Source organism: Amblyomma mixtum, chromosome 2, assembly GCF_055824585.1.
Source record: "Amblyomma mixtum isolate Tamu chromosome 2, ASM5582458v1, whole genome shotgun sequence".
Taxonomy (NCBI): Eukaryota; Metazoa; Arthropoda; class Arachnida; order Ixodida; family Ixodidae; genus Amblyomma; species Amblyomma mixtum.
In genome coordinates, this window is record NC_143013.1 from 288,569,701 (window position 1) to 288,586,095 (window position 16,395).

General features: G+C 50.8%; 1 protein-coding gene across 4 annotated transcripts in view; it reads left to right on the forward strand.

Annotated features, from left to right (window-relative positions):
• Positions 1-3,133: 3,133 nt before the first annotated feature.
• Positions 3,134-16,395, forward strand: part of LOC149364400 (uncharacterized) — a 55,402-nt gene continuing 42,140 nt past the window's right edge. The window contains exons 1-6 of one of the 4 annotated variants that reach the window (XM_089574335.1): positions 3,134-3,410; positions 4,637-5,175; positions 6,928-7,082; positions 9,613-9,778; positions 11,143-11,329; positions 14,038-14,542. The gene's annotated coding sequence lies outside the window, so the exon portion shown is untranslated. The remainder of the gene's footprint in view (positions 3,411-4,636; positions 5,176-6,927; positions 7,083-9,612; positions 9,779-11,142; positions 11,330-14,037; positions 14,543-16,395) is intronic. The other 3 variants (XM_089574337.1, XM_089574336.1, XM_089574338.1) reach the window with 3 other exon arrangements.

A 16,395-nucleotide genomic window follows, 5' to 3' on the forward strand; every position in this document is an offset into this window, starting at 1 on the left:
CGGCAATATAAATTTCATGAAGGACTGAGAGGATATGTGAAGCCGAACGTTCAGCGGTAAATATATCAAAGGGGAACCCCGAAAGTAACGTGAAACGGTTCCCTTGAAAAATTGTAGAAGCCGACACGTTTTTCTTCCAAGGCGCACAAGATGGCGCCGCCTTTTGAAACAGCTTCCCCAGAGGGGGGAGAGCGAGAGAGCAATTGAAGCTTGACCCGCAACCGTCCACCGGCAGAGCCTAAACGATGAAGAAGGGTTTAAACACCATATATGTACGGCATTATATGTAGGGACAGAACATCTGCGTTCCACTCCAAGCCGTAACCAGCGCATGCAGTACAACCGCATGAGGACGGTGGGAAGGGCTGGCAAAACTAGGAACGCTTCCATTCTTTTACGCGTCTCTCATAGCTGATGATGATGATGATGATAACAACTTTTATTTCCACCGATGTAGGAGGCCCCCTACTCCCCGTCCCTGGCACGCAGGCCTAGGGGACGGGGGACGGGACCTCCGCGACTAAAGACTGGCGAAGATACATTGTCTCTTCGCGGCTTCAGCCGCCAGGCGGACAGCTCGTTTCTGGTCGGCGGGGACCTCGCTTCGCAGAAGGGCCTCCCAGGCTTCTCTACTCTTAATATTGTCCTCAGCACCCGGGGATCCAGGGCATTGCCAAATTATATGATCGAGGGTCCCTCTCGCTCCGCAGGTCTTACATTTGTCACCTTTTTTATCCTCTAACGTGGTTTGAAATAACCAGACAGGGTTAACGAAATTTCCGGCCTGTAATCGTCGCCAGGCGATGGCCTCTGTATTGGTTAAGTTTGGATCTGGTGGTGGCATTAGACGCCTGCCTAACCTGTAGTGCACGGCGATTTCCGCGTACGTTTGCAAACGTTCGTCCATCCCCTGGGGGTCGGGCGGCTCTACAGTTACCCGGAAGTAGAGATCTCGGGCTAACATGTGGGCCGCCTCGTTACCGGGGACGGATGTGTGTGCTGGGACCCAAATTAAGGTGATCTTGCGATCAATTTTGGCTGCGGAAAGAATTCGAGCCGTTTCTGGCGAGACCCTGCCCTTTCCGATGTTGCAGATTGCTGTTTTGCTGTCACTAAGAATCAAACTAGCCTTGGTTCCGGCGCAAGCAAGCGCTATTGCGACCTCCTCGGCCGTATCTATGTTTCTACTCCTAATGGAGGCGGCAGCGACTGGTGCACCTCGGCCGTCGACTACTGAGGCGACCGCCGCCCCCGACCTGCCACTCGCTGCGTCCACGTAGGCAACCTCATTTGCCCTGATATTTCCGGCCCTTTTAACCAGCGCCTCCGCCCTCTTCTCCCGTCTTTCCCGGTGATGTTCTGGGTGCATGTTGCGGGGGAGGGGGGGAACGATGATATTCTCGCGACATTGTGGCGGTAGGGCGACCTTGTCGCATATGCCCCTATCTACTTTTCGGCCGACCCACTCTAAGATGGTCCGGCCCGTATTTGTTGTACTCAGTCTTTCGAGCTGGGCGATTCGCACCGCCTCGGCGAGTTCAATCCAAGTATTATGCACCCCCATTTCCAACAGGCGGTCTGTAGAGGTGGAGATAGGTAGGCCCAGCGCCCTCTTGACGCAACGCCGAATAATTGCGTCGATCTTCTCTCTCTCGTTTACCCTAATATCGAGGAATGGCGTGGCATAGCATATTCGGCTAATAATATAGGCCTGCGTCAGTTTCAAGAGGCTGCTTTCTTTGAGGCCCCTGCCCTTCAGCGCGACCCTCCTGAAGATCCCTGTTACTTGCGCAGCGTAGTTGCTGAGCTTCTTGATCGTTCCTTCATTGTAACCGTCCTCTTGGATAAAAAGTCCGAGGATCCTGATGTGATTAACTTTCGGTACAGCTTTGCCCTCTACCTTAATTTCAAAATTCCAGTCGCGCTTGCACCGGAGCGTTTTCGGATTGTAAACAAAAAGTTCTGATTTCTGCGGCGAACACACAAGGCCCCTTTCGGCCGCGTAGGACACTACAGTGTCTGCCGCTGCCTGCAGCCGCTCTTCTATGCTACCGTCACTACCACTGTTCAACCATATGTTGATGTCATCTGCGTACAAGCTAAATTTTATGCCGTCTATGTTCCTGAGTGCGGCGGGAAGGCCCCTCATTGCCACGTTAAAAAGGAAGGGGGAGAGCACCGATCCCTGTGGCGTTCCCTTACTTCCCAGGTAAACCTTGGGGAATTCTAAGTCCTGAAATTTTAGTTTTATCGTCCTGTGCGACAGGAAATCCTTGATGTAATTATACGTCCTTTCGCCGACACCTATGTCCTGAAGCCCCGCAAGGACGGCCGCATGCTTAACATTGTCGAAGGCTTTGGTTAGATCTAAACCTAAAATCACCTTCGCGTCTTTGGATCTCGAATTTATAATGTCATGTTGCAAGCGAAGCATCACGTCCTGCGTACACAAGCCCGGCCGGAACCCGACCATCTCGTGCGGCCACAGGTCGTTCTGCTCCATGAAGCGTGTCAGTCTAGCCTGGATGACGCGTTCCATAAGCTTTCCTACGCACGAGGTTAGGGAAATTGGTCTGAGATTTTCTAATCCGGGCGGTTTACCCGGCTTAGGGATTAGCACCACGTTTGCAGTTTTCCATTGCTGAGGGAGACGGCCGCTACTCCATACCTCCTGCATGTATTTCGTGAGCGCCGTTATGGACATGTCGTCCAGATTCCTTAATAACTTGTTCGTAACCCCGTCTGGGCCGGGGGCCGATCGCGTCTTTAAAGTCAAAATTTCGGCCCTAACCTCCGCCTCTGTTATGGGCGCATCGAGAGTCTCGTTAGGAGGGCCCTTGTACTGCGGGAGGGGGAGGGATTCTGTGTCGCCGATGTAGGTGTTTACTAATTTTGCCACGAGCTCCGCGTCCGTCCCCTCGAACGCGTGCCTCATAGCTGAATTAAGTGTATGATGTCATGTGCGTCCGCCGCTAGATGGAGGCGAGGGAAGAACGCGGAGCCGTGCGTCACAGAGGGCGTAGTCATGGGAATGGAGTAGAGTCGTGTGCATGAGCCCGTACCACGTGACGACGCACGCGCCAATTGGTGCAACCAATAGCGTTTTACCATGTATCATGTTCTGTGACCCCATTTCGGCAAGCTACCATTTGTGCGCGCGACCCGGTGTTCGCAGGACCGCCCCGCCTGCGTTACTGCTAGTCGCGTCTTCAACCCGTGATTGCCAGCTCCACTGCACCGCATGGAAGACTGGCAAGGGACGCCGCCATGCCACTCCTCACGCCCGTAGAAGGCTGGCAAGGGACGCCGCCATGGCATTCCTCGCACCCAGCTTTCATTCGGTGGCCGAGACTGAAGCGCAGCAGGAGGCGGCAGACTAGAGCGCCGACGAGGGCTTATCGCCCGAAGAGGTAAATATTCAGTTCTTCCGTGACAAGTCAGAATATTCTTCTAGGAGTGCGGAATGATTTGACGTCGTTCTCACGAACCCGTCTCCGGCGGCCGCGTTTCGATGGAGGCGAAACGCAGAATTCGCCCGTGTGCTCTGGGATAACGATCAGTGAATGTTAAATATCTCCAGGTGGCGGAAATTATTCGGAAGTATACTATGCGATGTCAGGGCAAGTTAAATTAGCCCAGATGGTCGAAATTTCCGGAGCCCTTCACTACAGCGTCTCTCATAGCCTGAGTCACTTTGGGACATTAAACCTTCATAAACCAAAGTAAACCTAAGAAATGTTAGGTGCTGTTAATAGCACACAACAAAGCTGAAAAATCGTTTTACACCCGAACCGCCCTAGGGGGGAAGGTTTGAAGGGAGGGAGTGAAAGATGAAGTGGCGTCGCTTCGAAGCATGACTTCGAGTTAATTTATAGCACCCTGGCTTCTCAACCGAAACACTGGCGCTGCAGCCGGGTGTTAGAACACTCGCTCTTAAGCTCTTGAAACCACGGCTGGTATGGAGTGCGCGTCCGTGACGGACGCGTGCTCTTCAGACGCCGTGCTAAAATAAAGGTTCCCGGTCTACGCGTAGTTGCTCTCGGGCGTCTTATGTTTTGTCGATAGAAACGCGGCCGCCGTGGTCGGAACGCGTGCGCTGCGTCCAAGCGGACGGCAACACGCCACGAAGAAGCGTTGTGCTCGACGAAAGACGCACGTCTGATCCATAGCGCTGCTCTGCATGGGTGCTCCTTTCAATCTTTCAGGGCACGGTCTTGGCGTCCACCGAGTATGCGACATCTGCTACACCTTTTCTTCAACACATAACCTGGACGTAGACGCGCACTTAGTGGATTGAGGCACCTCACTTCTTTAGGCGAACTGACACAGTTAATGCATAGAAGGGAGGCTCGTGCCTCAATCTGCAATATGAATGTTGGCGTCAAAACATTAGTCGCGCAACGCCACTCTAGGGCGCCCTCATAATTGCTTGAAATTGTACTCTGCTGTCGTGGAAACATTGACATTGGCGAATAAGGCAGATGCAGTGTTAGTTCTACTGAAAACTTAAGTTAGAGCCTTTCTCTAAGTCGATGTGACTGCAGTACGCACCACTCTACTGACTCTGAGCAACGCTCGCCAGAGTATGCAAAAGTGAGTCGCAAAACTTAGCTGGAACAAAATCTCTCTTGTGCAGCAAACACATCACGGAGCATCGAGGTCACATCGAGCCACATCCAGGAATACTGCGAGTGTGAACTGCTCTCCCGCTTCCTAGCAAGCTCATCGCGGACAACGTCTTCAAGCCTGGCCTGGTGTCCGTCGCGGTGCGATGTTGGAGGGTGTCACGGTACTGTTCTGCCACACCTGAAGCAGGCCAGCGAGATACAAACAGTAAGAGGATGCGCCGCTCAGAAAGAGGAAGTTCGGAGGGACGACTTAAATGGTGTTCTACTTGGAGCCCTCATTTATGCTTGGAGCTTCTGGTACTCGTTTGCGACGTGGAATCCTCCGCTGTATGCCTTTGATGCACCCGCCTCAGGCATCTGGCCATTGTGGCTTCTCAGGAAGGCCGTCGTCAGCGTTTGCGTGCCAGCTCCACTGCGTCCAAAGCGAAGAAGTGCGATTAGCCAAGACGAAAACTCCGTCGTGACACTCAACCATCTTGAGTCGGTGGCCGTAACTGAAGCGCTGCAAGGGGGAGCTGACGGTAATTTCGACTCCGATGTCGAAAAGGTAAATGTCCACTCCTTCTGAGAGTTGGTAATTCTTGTACGGGCTAGTGATGGTCTGGCGTTCTGTGCTCCCGTTTGCTTACGTAGGGGGTTATGAAGTAGAATCGTATGCGACGCGTTTGTTGGCCTGCCGAGCAGGTGCGTGTGGGTGACAATTTTATATTACGTAAAGGGTGAGGGCGCAGGTTCCGAGCCTAGGAGTGGGGCATCATTCCTGGGCCCCAACAGCCCTCGACTTTACTTCAGCCCGGAGAACGAGCAAACGCGTCCTCTAGGTTGGGTGCGCGATGAAGGCTCTCCTAGTCCGCTTCGGTTGGCACTGGTGTACGAGGGGCCGCTTGTAAAGCTTGGAGACTCAGACTGTATGGTAGAGGGTTGCTGGAGCCTTACACAGTGGATATTCAGGGCGATAGTGGACTGGGTAAATACAGTGGAAGCGAGAGACGCCGGGGAAAGCCTGAGTATGGAGCGTTAGGAGAGAGACTGCCTCGGTCCTTGCGAGGCCCATCCCCAGATCCCACCGCAATGACATCCCGTGCAGCGCAATGAGATCCAATGCCGAAGCGGTGGCTTTACCATTCAAGACTCTCTTGTGAATCCTGACATTGTCGTAGTTGTGTACCACGCCTGCGCGCTCGGCAGGGGAATAACGCTGTGGGTCGATTACATGCTCACGACCTGCCCTCATCCGCGCAGATGAAGCATTCCACACGTAAGGAGTCTTAAGTGCCTGCCCATTTTTTTTCTATGAGTTCGAACCCATCTCTCCCTTTCTTCATGGTGGGTATGAGTGTCCACCAAGGAGGTAGACAATTTCTGAGCCTTTATTTCGTTTCCTCGAAAATTTTTAAATTTTTCGCCACGCCGTAGAAAGGAGTGGCGACTGCAACGGTGGCTTTTAAAAAAAGCCCTTTGATGTGTGATGTCTGTGCTGGTTAAAGCGTGTCGGATATTCGAAATTCATCCCCCCCCCTCCCTCACGTTCCTCCCGATTAAGCACTCTATTAATGTCGAGCTGCTACTCAGGGATCTTAAAACCGACCTGCCATACCGAATTACCGACGCGCTCAAACAAGTGCGCCCAAAGGCTTTCGGGATTGGGTAGTCACTTCCACAGATCTCGGGAGGGGGGGGGGGGGGGGGCGGTGAGGACTTTCTAAAATGTAAGTTTTTTGGGCTGGATGTTGGAGAATTTTTTGACTGGGATTATAATTGTTGGGGCAGAAGCCTCAGCACTGTGGAGATCAGCAGACTCTCAGCAATACTGAGGGGAAGTGAGAAAGGACAAAAAATCTACTGCAGGCAGCGCTGCAGAACTATCAGCCATCCCTATATAGTAAAAAAAAAACTTTCATGAAAGCTATACGCAAGGAAAGAACGCAGCTGTGAGAATGTACTTCATTCGTAGGAAAGTAACAACAATAAAATCCAGGAGGAGTGCAGTGAGGCATGCGTTAATGGTCGCTGTCTCGCAATCGTGGCGAGGGTGCGCGAGCAACAGAAGTAAATTAATGCATATTCTTTGCGACAGTTACGTGCATTTGTGACGAAGTTGGAAACTTTTTGAGCCCTCGAGAATTTTTCTATCATGAATTCTCTGACTCAGTTTTGTTTACTTTCAGTCGCTTTATGTTCTGCTCTATGCGTTTTTTTCCCCTTCTGTGTGACTCGCGCGTTTTCTCACAACTTTCTCACACACAAAAAAAAAAAAAACTACCGCGTGCGCCGCGCGCTGTTCTTTCTGCTATCCCAGCAGCCGCTATGGCTGCACCGCGTCTGAAGAACAGTGCGGGGAGCCAGGACCAGAAGGCCGCTGTTCACGTCCTCCTCTGTGTCGATGTCCGCGACTGAAGCGCACGAAAGGGCTGCTGTACCTCGCAGCGGTCGCTCGCACGTGTAAACCGAACGGTGAGTCCCAAGTCTCGGTGCGAGCTGTTGGCAATGCCCATAGACGTACGCAATGGTGTCTGTTGGTTGTTCTTCACGAAGTGTTTTTGCCTAGTGGGCTGTTTTCGGAGGCGGTCATGCCACTCATCTGAGGCCGTTCTGTAACACAGGGTATGGTTCGAAGTTAGACCACAGCGCTTTGGAGAGCTTCGAGCATGATTGCCTTGCTTTGGCGTTCTTTGCGGAAATTAAAGCCTATAGCTGCTCGTGCTGATCGCATCGCCCGAACAAGCAGCTTAGGGACTGGTGGAACCTGCTTACAACACTTTCACGATGTCACTGAAGAGCATATATCCGGGAAGGACTTTGCGCTCTGCTCTAAGTAATAGTCAGCGCAGGAAGTACAACCACATGAGGAGGGTTCGAAGGGCTCATGAAAACGAGGGACGTTTCGATTTGCACATAGTGTATATTGCAGTCCTGCCCCTGTCTTTTGCTCTAGCGCTGAACCCCCCCCCCCCCCCCCCACACCACCACCACCACCAACACCCACCACCACCCCTTTTGGGTTCGATCCCGGCCGCGGCGGCTGAATTTCGATGAAGGCGAAATTCTAGAGGCGCATTTACTGTGCGATGTCAGTGCACGTTATAGAACTCCAGGTGATCGAAGTTTCCGGAGCCCTTCACTACGGCGTCCCTCATAGCCTGAGCTGCTTTGGGACGTTAAACCCCAATAAACCATCCAAACCTTTCTCTCTTCCCGTCCTCTCCCTGTCCTTTTATTCCCGCTGGCCGCAGCTCAGGTTCTTCAGGTTTCGATGCCAGATGCCGCGGCAAGCAACATCTGTGCCTTCCATTTTTTTTATTCACGATAAATAGGCACTAACACCAACACACTTTCACGCGTGTTTCGTAGTTCAAAGACCTGCTTTCTTTCTGTCGTGGCATAAGTGGCTGTTGGTGGTAGTTATGGCTGCAATCGAATAGACAGAAGGCTTTTCGGTTGCTGGTCGATCGCGCACTGTGACTTCGGTGCATTGTATGTTTTAATTACGACCACCACAAGAACAGTTCCCACTCCTTGACGGGATTCATGGCTGTGTGAGTGCTAAGACGACACCTGCTCCTGATAGTAGCAATAGTGGCAAAATTATAAACTCTTCAGGCCTTTTATAATTACCTGTAATCATAACTATTTTGTATTGTATGTAGATATCGACTGCCAATAAGCGCATGTGATGAGGGAATTTGGCTTACATCACCATTTAGTATCTTCTTTTCTTCCGCGAGGTACTGTTTTGTGCGTCTCTTGTTCTTTGTATTGTAAATTGCACGCACCTGACACATCATGCCTTTGCCGCTATTCCACTCCTTACGAGTTGGTGGCTGGATATCAAGCGCGACAACGTGCTGAAGAAGTTCTGTATGGTGCGTGTTCCTTGAAGAGCAGTTCGCACTTCTTTACGGCAATATGCGAATCTTTCCCGAAGAAAGGAAAAATGTAAATGTCGACTGAGAACCGTACGCAGGTCTTTCAGACGTAAGCGTTGTCTCTACCCGCCAAGTTTCCTCGCCGGCATTCGTCTGATGAGCATGAGACACGGGATCAAAATCCAGCTGCTGCGGGCTCAGTGGGTATGGCGCTCGGCTGCTCACCCGAAAGACGTGGGTTCGATCCCGGCCGTGGCAGTCGGATTTCGATGGAGGCGAAATGCTAGAGGCCCGTGTGCTGTGCGATGTGAGTGCACATTAAAGAACCCCAGGTGGTCGAAACTTCCGGAGCCCTTCACTACGGCGTCTCTCATAGCCTGAGTTGCTTTGGGATGTCAAACCCCATAAAACCAAAAGCAAACCAACCAATGCTTTCGCATTAAGTCGAACAAATGCCCACTGGCAAATGAAGGTTTTATCCTGTGTCTCGGTTGTTTTGACTCGCGGCGCCGTGGTAGTGTCGACCGCGAATCAAACTAGGCGGAGAACTAGAATGATTGGCTTTTGTAATTGGCTTTGTAGATTAATTGGTAAGAGGGCGCAGTTCTTGGTGACTGGCGATGATGGCGCGCAGTGATGCGGCTCAACGGAGCTGCGCCACTTTTGATGCTGACACGTACGCCCGACAAGTACGAGATGTGAAAACTGCGCTTTCCCACGCAATTCAGCTCATTCTAGTGCGTTGGACGTTCATTGTTCCGAAAATGTCGGAAAAGAACAAGTCATAACTATGGCAGAATAAGCATGCGGGGCAAAAAGAAAAATAATTTAAAGGGACCCCTGACTGCTTCGAACGTATACGCCACGATGCCTGTACGATGCGTGAAGCACGGCTGTGTGTGTGCACTGTGCCTGATATCTGTAATCCTGGTCCAGAAAGCTGAGCAGAAACCGCCTTCAACTCGAAAAAAAAAATAACTTGTTTGGTAAGGGGTCTTTCAGGATTGTGAACGGAAACATTTTACGTAAACCGAGGTGTTATGTTATGTGTGTGTGATAGCGAGAGAAGTGCGCAATACGCGGCGCGAAATAACCCACGAAATTCTTTCTCTGCGCAGCAAACTCACATCTCGGAGCAGACGGCATCAGATACGGCCGGCCGGCGATCCACGAAAGTGTGGCCACGTGTATCGACAGCGGGTTGATGCCCATGTGTGCTACAAGTACGCAGGGGATGTCGCTGTCCGCATGTGTGAAGCCTCCCAGCTGCTTCAGCTGCCAGCGGTAAGATAAAAGAAATTCGGATTACGTGTGAGAATGCGAAAACATTACTGTTCCTGGCTGCACTGACACCGACACCCGTCCACACGTAACGCACGCGCGTATGACAACACCCGGAACGCTGTACGACACACGGTTTCATCATAATTTTGGCGTGAAATTTGTTTTTGAGGAAAGAAAATGGCGGAGTAAGTGTGTTACACTTCGGTGGGCAGCTGAACCGCGCCATAACGGTCCCTGGGAAAAGATGAGAGTCTTGGAAGGCAAGCAATTAAAGGTACATATGTTGTCGGTTCGAATCCCTGTCGCAAGGTGGCTTCCATCTTGACTAGCACATGTAAGCTATATGCAAAATGAAATTGTGTGACACCACTCGGGACGCTGTGCTTAGAAACGGTTGGGTTTACAGTTTCGGTATTAACCTTGTCAGCCACTTAGCGGTTGGCCAGTGGCGAGTGTATAAAGACGAACGACATGTGTCTGATTGTACGGCGAGGTGGTGCTCGGCTTTTTGTGTTGGTCGTTCGGGTGTTTGATGACGGAACTTTCTCGCATCGTCGGGATTTTCTGTAGCATCTGCGATTACGCAGGCAAACACACACACGTTGCCAGCTTTTCTCGTGATGGGACTAGCAATGCTTTCGAACTGATAAGACCCCGACAACCACAGCCGCAACTTATGAGAGTGCCTCTCCAGAAAGTGGCGTGGCATGCTCCGCTACCGGCCCTCGCTCGCTTGCGTGGCAGCGTTGTCAGGTGAACTTTCAGCGTCCTTCAGAAAAGCAAAGTGATTGATGATTGATATTTTCGCACGGAAAATAACTCCACGAACAGAGAAACAGATAGGCCCACACCCTATCGGCACTTTGTTAAGGGTCATGTAATGCGGTTGGCATCCCGCCTGTCATGGCGGCTGTGTGTGAGACTGCTTGCGGAATGGGGCATCAATTGAAGTTCATGCAAAGGAGTAAGCGCGCAAAAATTCATTTTCGCATTGCCTGTTCGCAGAGAGTCGAGAAACGTTCCGGTATGCTCGTTTAGCTCTACTTTCGGTAGCTTGCTGCAGCTTGACGGGTGAGAACTTCGAACCTCAGCCTCACTGTAGAGCAATAGCGAGGATAGCGTTGAAGATTCGCTGTACACGAATAATTGTTGTGAATCTGACTTGTGCGCCCGCCGAGAGACCACTGCGTAGAACGCGGAGCCTTGCATCAAAGAGAACGAAGTCATGGGCAATGGAGTAGGAGCGCGCACCCGAGCGCCCACAGTGTACGCGCCTGTTTTTCCAACCTATAGCATTTTACTTCGTCATACACCCCATTTCGTCACTAGTTGCCATTCTTCGTGCCGGCTACCGGCGTTCGCAGGACTGCCCGCCTGCTGTTCACGCCTCGGTATTCGTCGTGTGTGTGCCAGCTCCTCTACACCGCATGGAAGACTGGGGCAGGGACGCCGCCACGCCACTCCTCATGCCCAGCTTTGTCAGTGACCGTGACTGAAGCGCCGCAAAGGGCGGAAGACGACAGCTTCGACTCCGACCTGTCGCCCTAAGGGGTAAACCATCAGCCCTTCCCAGGCCGATTGGAAGATTCTTGTAGGCCTTGTTGACGACTTGACGTGGCCGTTTACCTCACGGACCCAGCCGCGGCAGCCGCGTTTCGGTGAAGATGAAACTCACAAGGCGTTCATGTGCTGTAGGATGTCTGTGCGCGTGAATGGTCCCCATGGAGTTGATATTATTCCGGAGCACTCATCTAAATTCCCCATTTCTCTCTCCTTTCATTTACACCTTTCTCCCTTCCCTCGCGGTGCGGCTGAGGCGTGCACCTAGAAGTGAGACAGTTACTGAGCCAGTTCTATTCCTGAATAATCACTTGTAATTCACCCCTGTTTCGGGCTAGGTAAATAATGAACAGTAAGGTGAAATAGATAATATAGTAAAGCATGCTTATTTAGTGAGAATTCGTTTTGAGAAATGAAAAACGGGTTATGTGGCTTTCCCTCGGTGGGCGTCCGAACCGCTCTAGTGGGGAAGGAATGAATGGAAGGAGGGAGCGAAATATTTAAGCGATAAAGTGAGGTCGGAGCGCAGGGCTTCTAATTTTGACCACCTTGAGCTCGTTAACGTGCACTGATGCCCCATAGTACACGGGCGGCTTTTGCATTTCGTCTCCACCGAAACGCTGTTGGCAAGGTCGGAAATTAGAATATTGCTTTCATAGCACATAAGACAAAGGTGCCTGGCCAATGCGTAGTTGTCTTTGCCAGTCTTCCCACGTTTTGTCCACAGAAACGCGGCTTCCGTTGCATGGACTGGGGGCTGTGTCCCGCCGGAGTGGGACAACGAACTAGTGTGCAGGACGGGAGACGCACGCGTGATTCATAGCATCGTTCTGGTTAAGAAAGTGCCCCCTTCATTCCTTCAGGACACAGCCCAAGCGTCCACTGAGTACGAGGTTGCTAGAGCGCTTCTTTCTTTGAAAGTAATTCTCCGTACGTCCAGAAATGCGCAACCATTTCGAGTTCTGTTGACTCCTCTTTTACTTAGTAATGTAATTAATCAGTGATGGCAATTGTTTAATTAGCTAATGAACTGTTTATTCATTAATATCTACAATTTACTATTAATTGATCAATCATTAATGCTTAATTGTGATTAAAATGAGCAATTAAACAATTAGTTTAATTAAACTATTTAGATTGCCTTTTTTACTGTTCATTCCTGGTGGAACTGCTAGTAATTCACCAGTACCACGAATTACTCGGAGTAATTAGCGAAATTAATTGCCTTATTATTTGTTAACAACTAATTCGGTCATTTAAAGTTTCCATTTAATCATTATTATTATTATAAATCTAATAACACTCTTAATGGATGGTCTCTCACTGGATCCCGCGGTGACACATCCTGTCCACCTGTGCCACTCTTGAGGCAAGAAATGCTTTGGCGTTAATAACCTAGACGCATATGCGCACTTCATGGCTTGAGGCACCTCGTTGCTTTAGGCGATCGGATGCAGTTCTTGCAGAAAAAACAAACGCTTGTGTCTCAACCGGTGATATGAATGGTGGCGTCGCTACACCAGAGTCATGCATTACGCCGTTCTAGGGTGTCCTCAAAGTTGCTTCCTTCGATCGGTTGGCTAATGTTAGAACCACTGCCGGGGAGTGCTGTCGTTTCTCTGCTTGTCCTGGAGTTGCCATGCGCCGGTAAAGAGGCGGTGTTTGCAAAGCTCCCGTCAGTCGCATGGAGGGACGACGTCGTTCCGAAGCTAGGCTGAAGGGCGCGGCCTTCAAACCAGTGGCCAGGACTCGCATGCGACGTGAGCAAGCTGAGTGAGGTCCGTCGCGGCCTGAGCAGTCGCCCCAGACCAAACGTAAGGGCGTGCTCCAAGCCATCCGTTTAAGACGATGCGGTCCTCATGTGCGAGCTGGTCGAGTAGAACGCACCCATTGATTCCAGGGCCTTAAAATTCATCTGCATGCTGTAGTAATGCATCGATCATGACCGCTCCAGTAGAACTATAGCTAATCGTAAATACCAAAAATAACCGCAAAGTGATCATTCGCAAAAGCCGAACGAAAAAGGTGCTAGCTCATTGTCATCCGCGTTACCACGAATGTCTGATGGCAACAGAATTGTTGTCAGTCACGCATCTTGCGGGAAATCGGGCCTGATTTTTAACAGGGATCGCAGTTCCACTTATCACTATAGGACATAATTTATGGTGAACCTTATGATGCTTGTTACAAACGACTGCGCAGCTTCCCAATACGTAAGCATCAACGGACGGGTCTATGTGGCTGACGTCTGGTGGCAGAAGGCATGAATGTGATAGCAGGGTCATCAGTATTTTCATGAAGGCTGAAGCCGCTGATTTCTTGACAAGAAACACAGCGCAACTCGTTATCAGAAGCTTATATATAATTGGAAGGACTGTTGGGGACAAGCTTATAGTTCGTGCCGTGTCGTCATAAGTTGCCTTACATCTGACGTCACAGGCCGCGTGGTTGTACACGCACTAAGAAATAAAGGGGGAAGATTACGGGCGGTGTTAAATGGGGCTTGCTGTCGCGGAAGATTTTGAGAAAAGCGATCCAGATTGACACTGCCTGTATTCTAGTTAGAGCTTGAATTCCAGCCATTCTCGGCGTCGATATTACTGCAGAACGAACCACTCTTCTAGCGTTGCGTAATGCTTGGGACAGTATGCGCAACTTGGTCACAAAGCTTCACCTGATGCAAAATCCCCTTTGTGCAGCTGTCTCATGTCAAGGAGCATAGGAGGAACGGTGGTGGGCGCGGACGACTACTACGAGTGTGTCTACTGCTGTTCCGCCTGCAAGCAAGCTCATCGCGGAGAACGCCTTGAAGCCTGGCTTTTGTGGTTTCCGTCGTAGCACAAAGGGGGGTCATGGTACTTTTCGACCCCACGTGAAGCAAGATGCAAACAGGAATACCATGCGCCACCACTGAGAAAGAGGAAGCTCGGAGGGAGGACCTGCGTGGCGTGACACTCGGAGCCCTCATTTCAGCTTGGAGGTGCTGTTACTCGTTTGCGACGTGGGATACCCAGCTATCTGGCCGTTGTGACTCCTCAGCAAGGTCTTCGTCGTCAGCGTTCGTGTGCCAGCTCTGCCGCGTAGCAAGCGGAGCAGTGCAGCGAGCCAGGACCACATCGTAGCCACCTTTCAGTCGGTGGCCGTAACTGAAGCGCTGCAAGGGGGAGCTGTGAGGACGTCTATTCCGATGTCTCCCCCGGAAAGGTAAGTGCCCGGTAGAGACTACTGATTGTATGGCATTCCCTGCTTCCGCACGCCTGCTTGGGCGTTGGGAAGTATAGCACCATATGTGCCGCGTTTGTTGGTTTGCCCAGCACGCAGCCATGGAAGGCAGTTGCAAGAGTTCCAGAACTGATCTGCGTAGCTTGGAAAGTAAAGAAAGTGCTGGCGTATATTCAGCTTCGCGCTATCTGCTGCGCATTGTGATCTTATTGCTGTGGGACCTGGGGCTGGGCCGATAAATTCTCGGCAGCATAAAAAGGTGCTTTTAACGGGTGGAAATACGGCTCTGACAAAGAACGCAGCCGATATATTGAGGTTGCGACTAGCGATTTTCTTGAAACAATTAAGTGAGATAAAAGTGAAATAAACATTTGAGACACCACGCGTTGCTGGCACTGCCACAACTCCTTTCCCGGGGCAAGAGAGCTGCAGTAGACGGTTAATGATTCGCCTGACCCGTTTCCGAAGGAAAATGGTGTCTGCATTACTGTTTTAGTTTTAATGTGCGGTGTGAATTCGATTGCCAAAGCACGCCTGCACCTTGGGGTGGTGACCGGGGTCATGGCCCTTCGAGCGGCCGTTCCAGAATAGTGATACCCTGCTCTAGAGCCGGAAGCTTTGTAAATGTGTATGTAGTTCTCCTTTGATCTGTGTTCCTTGTTAGAGTACTCCTACACTAAGGGAACAAATCATGCGGATGGGACGCGGACACCGACTCCGACGACGACGCGATCATGGGGAGAAGGAATAACGTAGCGAGAGCCGTGAAAGAATGAAGGCATCGCAGTTAACGCAGTCCACTCCGGCGCGTAATTTTGTTCCGTGAACGGTGAGGACCTCTACTCGTCTTTTCGCCTCCTGACTACTTCCGCAGCTTCTTCAGCAGCGATTTCCACTATGGCTCATCCCACGACATGACGTAAATGGTAATTCACGCCCAGGAGAAATGGTAGATGGTTTGTGTGCGGTTACTTCTTGTCGGCTAAAAAAAGCGGAAAGAATTCATTTCGAGCAAAGGGATTGGAACTGCTGTCTTATTAGTCGTAAAAAGCAGCGCTAATTTATTTCGAAGCAGATGATAGAGAGCACTTTTAACTGTGCTCTTGTCTGCTTTGAAACTACCCTTGTTTTCCGCGGGACGGTGTGGCGTAAACGGAAGTTGTGGTGTTTATTGAAAGATTTGGAACTTTACTGCATTGAAAGATTTGGAACTTTACTGCTTAGGCAACCCAATAAGGCAACATCGGCAGGAAGCTGCTTCCGAAGAAAGCTCGCGCCCTAGGGCGCGAGCTTTCTTCGCATTACTAAAATCGCGACACACCGCAGTAGGGTGTCCTTGAGTTACTTTCTTCGATCGCTGGGCTGGTGTTAGGTTATTGCTGTCGGGTTGAGAAACATTACCGGGGAGCAATGTTGCTTCGATGCGAGTCCGGGAGGTTGCATGTGCGGGTAAAGAGGAGGTGTTGGTAAAGTTCTCGTCTGTAGCATCGAAGAACAACGTCGTGTAGAAACAGGGGGGGCAGAACAACACTTAAAGGAGTGAAGAGATCTCGCGAGCAACCGAAACAAATGGAGTAACATGCGCCGCGGCCGAAGCAGTGGCCCTAGAACATACGTCACGCCTTAGCTACAAGCAACCCATGAAAGACGCAAAGATCCTGAAATACGAGATGGCTGCGTATGGCACACTCGTTAATTATCCCAGGAAACTCGAAGTTCATCTGCCTACGATAAACGTGCTTCCACCATAACCTTGCAAGATGGCCTGTAACTAAACACAAAAACAAAATATTAGCGGGTAAATGATAATTACCAAACCCCCAACGAAAAGGCTG